Source organism: Salmo salar, chromosome ssa15, assembly GCF_905237065.1.
Source record: "Salmo salar chromosome ssa15, Ssal_v3.1, whole genome shotgun sequence".
NCBI classification, from domain to species: Eukaryota; Metazoa; Chordata; class Actinopteri; order Salmoniformes; family Salmonidae; genus Salmo; species Salmo salar.
Window position 1 is genome coordinate 105982894 of NC_059456.1, and position 13007 is coordinate 105995900.

The 13007-nt window shown below is 44.9% G+C and overlaps 1 protein-coding gene across 1 annotated transcript in view; it reads right to left on the reverse strand.

The window, feature by feature from the left end:
- The window catches only part of LOC106572946 (IQ motif and SEC7 domain-containing protein 1), a 203699-nt gene extending 200651 nt beyond the window's left edge, over positions 1 to 3048 (reverse strand). The window contains exons 1-2 of the mRNA XM_045696518.1: positions 2615 to 3048; positions 1727 to 1871 (exon numbers count right to left, since the gene is read on the reverse strand). The gene's annotated coding sequence lies outside the window, so the exon portion shown is untranslated. The remainder of the gene's footprint in view (positions 1 to 1726; positions 1872 to 2614) is intronic.
- Between the last annotated feature and the right edge of the window lie 9959 nt (positions 3049 to 13007).

Here is a 13007-nt window from a genome sequence, read left to right on the forward strand (position 1 = left end):
GTATTCTGTATTTTCTATTCCTGGTGGGTTCCAGCTTTAGAACAGTAGAAATCCTGTAATATTCAGAATCTAGCTGTCAACATCACCATTAGCCAGGAGCCACATCACCTAGCCAGCAGCCACATCACCTAGCCAGCAGCCACATTACCTAGCCAGGAGCCACATCACCTAGCCAGCAGCCACATCACCTAGCCAGGAGCCACATCACCTAGCCAGGAGCCACATCACCTAGCCAGGAGCCACATCACCTAGCCAGGAGCCACATCACCTAGCCAGCAGCCACATCACCTAGCCAGGAGCCACATTACCTAGCCAGGAGCCACATCACCTAGCCAGGAGCCACATCACCTAGCCAGCAGCCACATCACCTAGCCAGCAGCCACATCACCTAGCCAGGAGCCACATCACCTGAGCCACAGCCAGGAGCCACATCACCTAGCCAGGAGCCACATCACCTAGCCAGGAGCCACATCACCTAGCCAGCAGCCACATCACCTAGCCAGGAGCCACATCACCTAGCCAGGAGCCACATCACCGAGCCAGCAGCCACATCACCGAGCCAGGAGCCACATCACCTAGCCAGCAGCCACATCACCTGGCCAGCAGCCACATCACCTAGCCAGGAGCCACATCACCTAGCCAGGAGCCACATCACCTAGCCAGGAGCCAGGAGCCACATCACCTAGCCAGGAGCCACATCACCTAGCCAGGAGCCACATCACCTAGCCAGGAGCCACATCACCTAGCCAGCAGCCACATCACCTAGCCAGGAGCCACATTACCTAGCCAGGAGCCACATCACCTAGCCAGGAGCCACATCACCTAGCCAGCAGCCACATCACCTAGCCAGCAGCCACATCACCTAACCAGGAGCCACATCACCTAGCCAGGAGCCACATCACCTAGCCAGGAGCCACATCACCTAGCCAGGAGCCACATCACCTAGCCAGGAGCCACATCACCTAGCCAGCAGCCACATTACCTAGCCAGGAGCCACATCACCTAGCCAGGAGCCACATCACCTAGCCAGGAGCCACATCACCGGAGCTAGCAGCCACATCACCTAGCCAGGAGCCACATCACCTAGCCAGGAGCCACATCACCTAGCCAGCAGCCACATTACCTAGCCAGGAGCCACATCACCTAGCCAGGAGCCACATCACCGGAGCCAGCAGCCACATCACCTAGCCAGGAGCCACATCACCTAGCCAGCAGCCACATTACCTAGCCAGGAGCCACATCACCTAGCCAGGAGCCACATCACCTAGCCAGGAGCCACATCACCTAGCCAGGAGCCACATCACCAGAGCAGCCTTCTCACTGTGGCAAATGGTTGATTACACAATACACGTTACTCATTAACTACGCCACCAAGGTATTTCCCTGTAGTTTTCGTCACCATTTCATTCAATTTACTCTACAAGGATTGAGGCACATCTCAACTCACACTCCAACCAAGTCCCCCCCTTCCCTTCTTTTCCCTCCCTCCCTCCCTCCCTCCCTCCCACTCTCTCTCTCTCTGTCTCTCTCTCTCACACACACACACGCACGCACACTCTCTACAAACCTATTCTACTGGTCCCTCTGTGTGTCTATCAGCCTATTTAAACTATATCACTAAGGATTGTCAGTATGCTAATCTTTGACTATTCACAGGTTAAACTTCCTGAAGACCTTTCCTCATGCCTTGTCAGAACATTCCATCAGCATCTTGAGGAAGAGATACCTATTCATGTGCTCCTTGTTCTTCTCCGTGGCAACAAGGATCCTGTGTATCTCTTGTCCATGTCTGTTCCGTAGATTGAAGCATTCTTTGTCCAATGCTGTAGAAGAGAAACAAGAAACTGCCTCGACAGTTCTTCTTGCTTGTGCTGCAGGGATGAAGAAGAAGAAGGAGGAGAAGGAGAAGAAGAAGGAGAAGGAGAAGAAAGAGGAGAAGAAGAGGAAGAAGAAGGAGAAGAAAGAGGAGAAGAAGAAGGAGAAGGAGAAGACGTGAGGAAATAATTATTGATCCTCTCTCTCTCCATATGATCGAATAACCCCCAATTTGTCTTAAGCGTGGAGTTCCAATCCGTTTAACAAGAGAGAAAAAAAATATGACAGATCTTCTAGTGAGGAACCCCGCTGCTTAATGTTGTAGTGCTTTTCTCCAGCCGGTAGAGTGCAAGGTGGCCTGTTCCGGTGCACCGGCGGCGACACCGATCCAGTCCCCAGCACAGTACTATATCCCGTTATTCCGTAAGCTCTGAGGCGCGCAGGCTGCTGTGGTGTCGAGATGCGGCATGGAACAGCTCGGGGCTCTGAACACACACCGACAGACACCGTCACGCCACGGCGACAAAACCACCGATACAATCATCCCAGCCACTAATGTCTCCAACGGATTTACACACTAATACGTCACGATTAAATGTAAAGCCTATAGAGGACTTAGTTATAGTGTAGATGTCAAGTAATTTAAATGATGGCATTGGTAATAGTGCCTAGTGTCTCGCCTCGCTCGTAGCAAATGTGACAAGCTCATTAATTAGGAGCACGGCGCGATATATCCTTCAAGACAGATTTTAACCATTTCATAAATTTGCCTAAAAATGTTGCATATATTTCCCCTTACATCTCGTAGTGGTGAAGTTCATCGCAGTCTTAATATTTCCTGAAGATAGAATAGCCTAAATCCAGATCTGTCACGGCGTGGTTTCTGTATGCTGGCAGAACGTGCGGCTGGATGATTAGTTGGTCCATCCCCCGCGGTCCCCGTTCAGCATCCCAGATCCACTGCACCTGCCGCCGCCCTCCGCCATTCTGCAGCTCCTCGCAGCTCTTCTCACTGGCTTTTCCCAAATGCCGTCACAATTCTTCCAGCTACAGAAGGAGAAGGAGGTGGAGGAGGAGGAGGAGGAGGGGGTTGCATGTGGTGGCTCGGCTTATTCCAGTGAGTCAGAGGACATATATATTGTTTCTTTCTCTCCAAACAAACTCTCTTGACGTTTGGAGCTAACATATAGTGATGACGGTGGAAACCAAAACTGCGGTCCTCTAGTTGATCATGTTGGACCGAAGAGACGTGTGTTCTGAAGAGCGACAGGTCCGCAGTTAGAGCGGTAATGGATCATGTCCAATGATGTGTATAAACCCTGGATTGCTGATGTTATGTATTGGTCATTGAGAGGCCTTGAAGCCACTGGCCGGCCGTATTGGCAATCCCCAGTTGGAGCAGTTCTCGAATGAATATAATTCTACAGTATTTTAATTAAACATTTCAAGGACAAAGTTACCTGTATTTAAGTAGCCTATTTCTGTTGTTGTATTGGGGACAGTGACGTTGCTCTCTAAAAACTATACTTTAATCATCGCACGCCTGTTTTAAACAAAACTAAACATACAAATCATTAACATAATATAATTAACGTTTGCATTAAGGTGTCTGTAATAGAATAAACGTGTCAAAAACGAATATAGACATTAAGAAATTATATTTCTATATCTTCCAAAACATATTTTACAACTATAGAGTACCAAGATGGCTGCACGATGGATTCAATACAGCGCCCCCTGTCAGTCATCCAGAGTTTATACACATGGTTATACAGACGGTTTCTCTCTCTCTCTCTCTCTCTCTCTCTCTCTCTCACACACACACACACACACACACTCAATTCAATTGACTTTATTGACATGGCAAGTTGATTATTACTTACATTGTCAAAGTATACATATAGAAAAATAACAAATATATATTTATATATAAATAAATGGTGGGACCAACAGCAATAATAATAGTAGTAGTGAACATGGGATTACCATTAACAACAACTACAACAACAATATTAATCAGAACAACACATTAAAGCGAGTGGTAGTAGACCAGTGTCAACATGACTGAGAAGACACATGACCTGGTATGAAAGACAAAACAAAACTACATGGGAAATATTATCCACATTACACTTTTCACTGACTCGCCCTCAGGTTGTGGCAGGAGGACACATATTTGGCTGCCAAAACTGCACATTTTGGCTTTTCACCTAATAAATATTAGATTTTTTCTTCATATTTTATAGTTTCAAATTTTTTGTATTGAATTATAATTTTGGGAAAGAAATATTCTCTTAGGTCTGAGTATTTGTCACAGTGTAATAGGAAATGCAGCTCTGTCTCTACCTCTCCCCTGGAGAAGAGTGAGCACAGCCTGTCCTCTTTGGGCAGCCAGGTTTGTCTGTGACGACCGGTCTCTATAGCCAGACTGTCCTCTCTGGGCAGCCAGGTTTGTCTGTGACGACCGGTCTCTATAGCCAGACTGTCCTCTCTGGGCAGCCAGGTTTGTCTGTGACGACCGGTCTCTATAGCCAGCCTGTCCTCTCTGGGCAGCCAGCCTGTCCTCTCTGGGCAGCCAGGTTTGTCTGTGACGACCAGTCTCTATAGCCAGACTGTTCACACTGAGTCTGTACCTAGTCAGTGTTTTCCTCAGTTTTCTATCAGTCACAGTGGTCAGATAGTCTGCCACCATGTACTGTCTGTTTAGAGACAAATAGCATTGAAGTTTACTTAGATTTTTTGTGGTGTCTTTCCAATAGGTGATATATTTTTATTTTTCTTTTGTGATGATTTTGTTGGGCCAGATTTTCTGAGTGCTGTCCTGAGGCTCTATGGGGTTGGTTTGGGTTAGTGAACTGAGCCTCAGAACCAGCTGGCTGAGGGGACTCTTCTCTGGTTTCATCTCTTGACATTGTAGAGCTGTGTGATGGAATGTTTTGGGGTCACTTGTTTTTAGATGGTTGTAAAATTTGATGGTGTAACGGTCGTTGTACATCATGGACCAAGGCGCAGCGGGTTGAGTGCTCATCTTAACTTTAATAGAGACACGTAACAAACAAAACAAGAAAACGATCGAAAGAACAGTGTTGCATGCTGATACACAGCAGTACAACAACAACTTACCACAAAGGGACAGGTGAAAACTGGGCTACCTAAGTATGACTCTCAATCAGCAACAACGATGTACAGCTGTTCCAGATTGAGAGCCACACCAGGCCAACAAAGAAATACACAACATAGAAAACCATAGAAATACAAAACAAGAACATTACCCAAAAAACCCCGGAACACATAAATCAAACACCCCTCTTACATAAATACATATCCCATAAAACCCCGAACCACATAAAACAAATACCCCCTGCCACGTCCTGACCAAACTACAATAACAAATAACCCCTTATACTGGTCAGAACGTGACAGTACCCCCCCCCCCCCCCCCTCAAAGGTGCAGACCCCGGATGCACCTCACAAAAATAAACACAAAATAAACCCCCCCAAACTAAAGGGAGGGAAGGGAGGGTGGCTGCCGTCACCGACGGTTCCCGTGCTACACCCCCCCTCCCCAATCCTCCTACTGTGGAGGTGGCTCAGGCTCTGGCCTTAGTCCCCCACCTAACCTACTGTGGAGGTGGCTCAGGCTCTGGCCTTAGTCCCCCACCTAACCTACTGTGGAGGTGGCTCAGGCTCTGGCCTTAGTCCCCCCCTAACCTACTGTGGAGGTGGCTCAGGCTCTGGCCTTAGTCCCCCACCTAACCTACTGTGGAGGTGGCTCAGGCTCTGGCCTTAGTCCACCACCTAACCTGTCCACCCCCCCTGAATACCTCTGGCTGAGGCATGTCGCTGTAGACCTCGGGCAGAAGGACGATTCTGTGAGCTCCGGACTGTAGGGCGTCTCACTCGGTTCCGGACTGTGGGCCGTCTCACTCGGTTCCGGACTGTGGGCCGTCTCTAGACGGGGAACTGTCGTCGGACACTCTGGACGGGGCACTGTTTCCGGACACTCTGGACGGGGCACTGTTGCCGGAAGCTCTGGACGGGGTACTGTCGCCGGAAGCTCTGGACGGGGTACTGTCGCCGGAAGCTCTGGACGGGGTACTGTCGCCGGAAGCTCTGGACGGGGACTGCGCACTGGAGGCCTGGTGCGTGGTGCTGGCTTTGGAGGTACCAGACTGGAAACACGCACCTCAGGGCTAGTGCGAGGAGCAGGAACAGGACGAGTTGGACTGGGCTCTGGTTCCATCCTCAGCTTTGCCGATCTGTCCGTGTGCCCCCCCAAAAAAAATTATTGGGGCTGCCTCTCATACATCCTACGTTGGGCCCGCTCTTCGCTCCACTTTCGCCGTTCCTCCCTCGCTGTCTCCACCTGTTTCCATGGCAGGGTCTTGTCCCCAACCATTACCTCCTCCCATGTTCAAAATGTACTCCACTCCCTTCACTCCCTGGCCCAGGATCCTTCCTCTTCCTGGGCCCGCTGCTTGGTCCGTTGGTGGTGGGAAGTTCTGTAACGGTCGTCGTACATCATGGACCAAGGCGCAGTGGGTCGAGTACTCATCTTAACTTTAATAGAATATGTAACAAAGAAAACGATCGAACGAACAGTGTTGCAGGCTAACACACAGCAGTACAACAACAACTTCCCACAAAGGGACAGGTGAAAACAGGCTACCTCAGTATGACTCTCAATCAGAAACAACGATGTACAGCTGTTCCTCATTGAGAGCCACACCAGGCCAACAAAGAAATACACAACATAGAAAACCATAGAAATACAAAACAAGAACATTACCCAAAAACCCCGGAACACATAAATCAAACACCCCTCTTACATAAATACATATCCCATAAAACCCCGAACCACATAAAACAAATACCCCCTGCCACGTCCTGACCAAACTATAATAACCAATAACCCCTTATACTGGTCAGGACGTGACAGATGGCCCTTTTTTCTATTCGAATGAGGAGGGGGTATTGACCCAATTCTGCTCTACATGCGTTATTTGGAGTTTTTCTTTGCACTTGCAATACAGTCTTCCAAAACTCTGCATGCAGTATTTCAATTGGATGTTTGTCCCATTTGATGAATTCATTATTAGAGAGTGGATCCCATACTTCACTGCCATATAGAACAATTGGTTCTATAACCGATTGGAACATTTTGAGCCAGATTCTAATTGGAATTTCGATTTTAATGTTCCTTTTAATGGCATAGAATGCTCTTCTTGCTTTGTCTCTCAGCTCATTCACAGCCATGTGAAAGCTACCTGTGTTGCTGATATTTAGACCTAGATACGTGTAGTTTTTGGTGAGTTCTAATAGAACTGTGTCCAAATAGAATTTATATTTGTCATCCTGATTTCCAGACCTATTTTGGAATATCATTATATTAGTTTTTTTTAGGTTAACGGTCAGAGCCCAGGTCTGACAGAACCTGTGAAGACGATCTAGGTGCTGCTCTAATCCCTCTTTAGTGGGAGACAGCAGCACCAGGTCATCTGTCTACAGCAGACCCTCCTTAGTGGGAGACAGCAGCACCAGGTCATCTGTCTACAGCAGACCCTCTTTAGTGGGAGACAGCAGCACCAGGTCATCTGTCTACAGCAGACCCTCCTTAGTGGGAGACAGCAGCACCAGGTCATCTGTCTACAGCAGACCCTCCTTAGTGGGAGACAGCAGCACCAGGTCATCTGTCTACAGCAGACCCTCCTTAGTGGGAGACAGCAGCACCAGGTCATCTGTCTACAGCAGACCCTCCTTAGTGGGAGACAGCAGCACCAGGTCATCTACGTCACAGCAGACCCTCCTTAGTGGGAGACAGCAGCACCAGGTCATTTGCGTACAGCAGACCCTCTTTAGTTGGAGACAGCAGCACCAGGTCATCTACGTACAGCAGACACTTGATTTCAGTGTTGTGAAGGGTGAGACCAGGTGCTTCCGATTCTTCTTCTGTTTTTGCCAATTCATTAATGTAGATGTTAAATAGTGTTGGACTTATTGGGCAGCCCTGTTTCACTCCCCGTCCCTGAGAGAAGAAGTCTGTTTACTTGTTGACAATTTTAACCGCACATTTGTTTTTAGTGTACAATGATTTAATAACATCATATGTTTTCCCTCCAATGCCACTTTCTATTAGTTTATAAAAAAGACCTTCGTGCCAAATTGAATCAAATGCTTTCTTGAAGTCTACAAAACACGAGTAGATTTTGCCTTTGTTTTGGTTTACTTGTTTGTCAATTAGAGTGTGGAGGGTGGAAATGTGGTCTGTTGTACGATCATTTTTTAGAAATCCAATCTGGCTCCTGCTCAGGACGTTGTGTTCGTCAAGGAAATGGTGTAGTCTGCTATTTATAATACTGTAGAGAATTTTCCCCAAGTTGCTGTTAATGCAAATTCCTCTGTAATTATTTGGGTCAAATTTGTCTCCATTTTTATAGATTGGTTGAATCAATCCTTGGTTCCAAATATCGTGGAAAATACCTGCAGTGAGGATAATGTTGAAGAGTTTGAGCATAGCCAATTTGAATTTGTGGTCTGTATATTTGATCATTTCATTTAAAATACCATCAGCACCACAGGCCTTTTTGGGGGTAGTTTTTTCAATAATTCTTCTTCTTTCTTCTCTCTTTCTCTCTCACTCAAACTCAACATACAGAGCAGTCTCTTCTCCATCACATATACAGTTGAAGTCGGAAGTTTACATACACATTAGGTTGGAGTCATTAAAACTAGTTTTCAACCACTCCACACATTTCTTGTCAACAAACTATAGTTTTGGCAAGTCGGTTAGGACATCTACTTTGTGCATGACACAAGTCATTTTTCCAACAATTGTTTACAGACAGATTATATAACTTATAGTTCACTGTATCACAATTCCAGTGGGTCAGAAGTGTACATACACTAAGTTGACTGTGCCTTTAAACAGCTTGGAAAATTCCAGAAAATTATGCCATGGCTTTAGAAGCTTCTGATAGGCTAATTGACCTCATTTGAGTCAATTGGAGGTGTACCTGTGGATGTATTTCAAGGCCTACCTTTAAACTCAGTGCGTCTTTGCTTGACATTATGGGAAAATCAAAAGAAATCAGCCATGACCTCAACAACAAAAAAATTGTAGACCTCCACAAGTCGTCCAACACCTGAAGGTAATATGCTCATCTGTACAAACAATAGTATGCAAGTATAAACATCATGGGACCACGCAGCCATCGTACCGCTCAGGAAGGAGACGCGTTCTGTCTCCTAGAGATGAACGTACTTTGGTGCAAAAAGTACAAACCAATGCCAGAACAACAGCAAAGGACCTTGTGAAGATGCTGGAGGAAACAGGTACAAAAAGTATCTATATCCACAGTAAAACGAGTCCAATATCGACATAACCTGAAAGGCCACTCAGCAAGGAAGAAGCCACTGCTCCAAAACCGCCATAAAATAGCCAGACTACGGTTTGCAACTGCACATGGGGACAAAGATCATACTTTTTGGAGAAATGTGCTCTGGTCTGATGAAACAAAAATAGAACTGTTTGGTCATAATGACCATCATTATGTTTGGAGGAAAAAGGGGGAGGCTTGCAAGCCGAAGAACACCATCCCAACCGTGAAACACGGGGGTGGCAGCATCATGTTTTGGGGGTGCTTTGCTGCATGAGGGACTGTTGCACTTCACAAAATAGATGCCATCATGAGGAAAGAAAATGATGTGGATATATTGAAGCAACATCTCAAGACATCAGTCAGGAAGTTAAAGCTTGGTCGCAAATGGGTCTTCCAAATGGACAATGACCCCAAGCATACTTCCAAAGTTGTCGCACAATGGCTTAAGGACAACATCACAACAAAGTCAAGGTATTGGAGTGGCCATCACAAAGCCCTGACCTCAGTCTTATATAAATTGTGTGAGCAGAACTGAAAAAGCGTGTGCGAGCAAGGAGGCCTACAAACCTCATTCAGTTACACCAGCTCTGTCAGGAGGAATGGGCCAAAATTCACCCAATTTATTGTGAGAAGCTTGTGGAAGGCAACCCGAAATGTTTGACTCAAGTTGAACAATTTCAAGGCAATGCTACCAAATACTAATTGAGTGTATGTAAACTTCTGACCCACTAGGAATTTGATGAAAATAATAATAACTGAAATAAATCATTCTCTCTACTATTATTCTGACATTTCACATTCTTAAAATAAAATGGTGATCCTAACTGACCTAAGACAGGGAATTCTTACTAGGATGAAATGTCAGGGATTGTGAAAAACTGAGTTTAAATGTATTTGGCTAAGGTTTATGTAAACTTCCGACTTCAAGTCAAATCAAATGTATTTATAAAGCCCTTCTTACACCAGCTGATATCTCAAAGTGCTGTACAGAAACCCAGCCTAAAACCCCAAACAGCAAGCAATGCAGGTGTAGAAGCATGGTGGCTAGGAAAAACTCCCTAGAAAGGCCAGAACCTAGGAAGAAACTTAGAGAGGAACCAGGCTATGAGGGGTGGCTGTGCCAGAAGAGTACATATATCAACTGTATGTGTGTGTGCTAACATGCTAGCCCTATCGTGATTGTTCTTCTCTCTCTCTCCCTATGTGCTTTATGCATGTTTGGTTTGCTCTATCTCTCTCTCTCCTCCGCCCCCCTTTCTCTATCTCACTCTCCATCTCCCTGGGTGCCTCCTACATGTGCCCTCAGCCTACTCCGCTCTCTCTCTCCAACCTCTCTCCCTGCACCCTCCATCTCTCCACCCCCTCTCCCTCTCTCTCTCACGCAGCAGGTATATCTGATATAAATGTATGGAGGGATGAGGTGAAGCGAGAGAGAGAGAGAGAGGAGAAGGAGAGACAGGGTGTTAGTAAGGGTGTTAGTGAGGATGATGGTAAGAATTTGTCTGTTTGTCTATTGAAGATTACAGTTTTCTTCAATCCCTTTGGCATATAATTCAGATGTAAGTTGTATAGTTTCAAAACTCTTAAGTACAAAACTATAAAAACTCACAACTCTGGGCGTGATTTACTCACTACTCTTTTTGTGTAACTGTGAGTGGCATAGTCATTCCAGTTTATTCAATCTGTTGTGCAGTGGCGTGTATTCATGGGTGCCAAGGTAAGCAAGGCTTCCCCAAAAAATGGACCAAGAAAAAAATACAAAAAATATATAATTTATCTTTCGTCTCTCTCTCTCTCTTGTTTCATACTTTTCCTTCAATTCGCAAGAGGTTGAATGTATCTCAAAGGAGACAGCATCAGAGCGAGGGAAACAGCGCCCCTGTCTCTATGTGAAGGCCATCTATCTGATGCTGTCTGGTCAAAACGAGTATGACATTGTTGCAGCCCTTAGCATTGAAGGAAAGGGAAGCCAGCGAGCAAAAAATTGGCGTGGCGCTAAACTGAGCAAGCTCAACTGTTGAATGGTCCTGGTGCACCAAATAAATAAAAAAATGTCAATGGAAGCCAGCTAGGATTTGGCTTCACTCCTATCAAATCCTACATCACTGACAGAAAAACTCGAATTGTTGTCCTCCTGTGGCTATCCCCGACAGGGAGGAAGGAGTAGGCTTGTCTCGGAGTCCCCATGCTTGTCTCAGAGCAGCGCGAAACGGTGCTAAAATAGTTGTAGGCTTTTGCTTCTAACTTCAATATGCTCTTTAAATAAATAAGACCTACACCATTTTTAACAGTATATCTACAAATATTTTTTTTCAATGATGTCTCTCCGCCAATAATTACATTTAGAAGATTGGAGTACTCTATATTAATATCTACGGGACATTTTACGTTAGGATCTGTGAGAATATCTGAGAATATGTAAGGGGCTTTTATATAATTATAAATTAATTCATATTAATAATCGCTTTGTTGAAAGAGTAACGATATTTTGGAGATTTCGTTTTCATTTAATCTAGAGTGAGCGAGAAAAAGGGCAATTCTTGAACATGGGGTGAGACATTCTCACTAATTTGTAAATAAAGCCTGTTTGTTATTTAGAATTATTTATTTCTGGAGAAACCTAACTTGATTATGTAGCAGACATCACTTGCTTATATTCATGAAGATGATGAGCGATCATCATATGGCAGTCTGTAATCTGCTGGCGTCACGGCACGACATCAACATCGCTCTAATTACAGTCAGAAGACAGTTGAAGAAACTTTTGTGGATTTATATATATATATATATTGGTCATGGCTTCTGAGTGGCAGCAGTCTAAGGCACTGCATCTCAGTGCAAGAGTCTTTACTACAGTCCCTGGTTCGAATTCAGGCTCTATTTGGCTGTATTTTTATTTTATTTTTTATTTCACCTTTATTTAACCAGGTAGGCCAGTTGAGAACAAGTTCTCATTTACAACTGCGACCTGGCCAAGATAAAGCAAAGCAGTTCGACACATACAACAACACAGAGTTACACATGGAATAAAAATATGTATTCTTTTTTCTTCAGAACATTAACCGTGTGTAGGTAGATGTGGAAAGATACAAATGATTTGTTGCAAGTTGGGGGGGGGGGGAATTTCACACCTAACTCAAGTTGGGGGGGGGTTCACACCTAGCTATTGTTCAGCTAATAGTCCATCCTGCTTGTGAAAAACGAATAATTATTATTTTTCCTCCTTTCCACATTAAAGCTTCCAATTGATGAAGTGTTTTTAGCCACAATCAAAACATTTGGGCCACAGTCGCTAGCGTGCTTGACTTCGGGGCTAGAATGTTGAGGGTTCGAAAACCTGCTCCCTGCTTTATTTCATTATATTATTATGCCGGTCTCAGAGCAAATGGCCTGTATTGTTACTCCCATCTCGTTCCTCACTCTCTTCCACACATCATTTTCTCTGCCTGAGTGGCTCGCTTGTGGGCGTGCTGGCAGGATATACTGTTTTTTATTCTGTATATATGAATTACAAATCAGCCTGTACTTAAAATCATGTTTCCAGTCTATTGCATAGTTCCAATGTGTAATCATTGATGTCCCAGGAGCAGGAGTAGTAATCGCTGTTGAAGTGTATAATTGTAATACATTCATTCAAAGAATGGAGTTTGATACACCTGGTATTGGATATGACTAAATAGGGATTTTTGTAAATTAACTTTATGACCAAAAAAAATATGCACAATCGTTTTTCTCTAAAATTAACTAACATATTCCTCTCAATTGTACTTTTTTTTTTTTTTTTGCTTGACTCGTTATGACGTTATAATTACT